We start from the raw sequence: 1,780 nt of genomic DNA, 5'->3' as shown, positions 1-1,780 counted from the left end.
GGGCAGGGCCCGCAGAACCCGCCGCAGGGCAAGGCAGGGGCAGAGAGAGCCGGTGCTTTGCCCTGGGCAGCGGGGAAGGGGCTGCCTCTTCGAGCTTGGAGGGGCTTTTTGGGGGTAAGAACCTTCCCCGGAGCCGTGGAGGCATCCCCGGTTCGGGGCAGGGAGCCCTGTGACAGACAGATGCTCCCGGGTTTGTTTTCCTCTCCGGAGCGCTCTCCTGGTCCTCAGCGCTTTTTGGGAAAGCGGATCTGTGCGGCTTCGGGAGCCGCCGGGGAAGTTGGCAGCTGTGGGAAAAAAACGGAGAACTCTCCCACCGTCTGCCCTGGCGCAGTCCCGCTGCCTTCCTCCTCCTCCTCCTCCTCCTGGTGTGATGAGTTTGCTGTGCTCTGCCAGCTGGGTTATTTTTCTGTGGGCTGCTTTGGGCTTTGAGGGGGATGCCCGCTGCCTTCAGCGGTGGCTGCGACGGAGACGCTGCGGAGTGAGTCATTGCCATCGCCGCCGCTGCCGTGCCGGGTGACCTGTGGCTTGGAGCTTGACGGAGGGATGGCACGAAGCCGGGCTGGGGTGACCAAAGCTGGGCTGGGGTGACCAGAGGAGCTCACCGGAGCTGGCCGCTCGCCCGAGGCAGGGCCCGGGGAGGGAGGGAACTGAGCCGATCTGTTGAATGCAGTGAGGAGCTTGGGAAAATGCCAAGAGAAGTGCCAAAAGAAAAAGCTTGTTTCCTTCCCTCCCTTCTCTCTCTTTAAGCCGGGCTTTATCCGCAGCAGGGCAGCAGGCAGGGGGTGCGAGGGGACGTGCTGGGCAAGGCTCCGGCTTGGGGGAGAGCCAGGGTGAGACCCCCCCCCCCTTCCCTGTAACCTCCCGCCTTCGTGCCGAGAGCCATGGTGCGATGGGTGCAGAAATCATCTTGGCTGCTTTTGGCCAGCCTGGCCGAGCTGGGGGGATGCAGCGCTGGGGGCTGCGGCGAGGGTGGTCCATCTTTGCGAGGGTGGTGGGTCCCCGTGGGCAGCAGTGGGTTCCAGCTGCCCCGGGCTGGGGGGGCACAGGCAAGCCTGATTTGGGGAGGGAGGCAGGCGCTGGGTTGGTGGTGCTGAGCTGCACCCCGGGGTGTCGAGGCAGTGGAGGGGGACCTTCAAGGGGATTTTACGGCTGGAACTGAAGCTTGGGTGCAGCTGTGGTCCAGCCCTGCATCCCGGGGGCCAGCGTCCCCCTGCAGAGGAGCCTGCTGGCTCCCCGAAAAAGGGTGTCACGTGCTTCAACTTTGGCATCAGGCAGGAGGAGGATGGATTTGTCAGCTCAGCCACCCCCTTCCAGCTCTTCCCAGAAAGGCAATGGCTTGAAGATGTGGCAGGTCCTAATTATAACATAGGCGAACCCGCTCCCGCTGCCCTCCCCGGCTTCGCGCCTGCTGTGGGCACCATCTCTTCCTCTCGGGCTTTGTGTCTAATGGAGGGGTTTCGTCTGCGGGGTGGTCCGGTTCCCCATGCCCCAGTGCTGTGGATGGCCCTGCACAAAGCCCGGCTCAGGACCGGGGGTCTCTGCCCCCTCCGGGGCTTTCCCAGGCTGGGTACGGGCAGGGGCTCGTGCTGCCAGACCGGGGTCTTGGGGCGTAGGTGTGATGGGGAGCAGAAATGCCGGGCAGTGCCAGGGGCACCGCTGGGGACCGGCAGTCAGGCTGCACTCTCGCTGCAAGCCAGCGCCGTCCCAATTCGCAGAAGGCGATCAAAAATTAATTGGGGGATTTTGCTGCACGTGGCAGGAGCGGGGACGTGCGCCGGCT

Source organism: Charadrius vociferus, unplaced genomic scaffold (genome assembly GCF_000708025.1).
Source record: "Charadrius vociferus isolate BGI_N301 unplaced genomic scaffold, ASM70802v2 scaffold266, whole genome shotgun sequence".
NCBI classification, from domain to species: domain Eukaryota; kingdom Metazoa; phylum Chordata; class Aves; order Charadriiformes; family Charadriidae; genus Charadrius; species Charadrius vociferus.
This window is presented reverse-complemented; position numbering follows the sequence as displayed.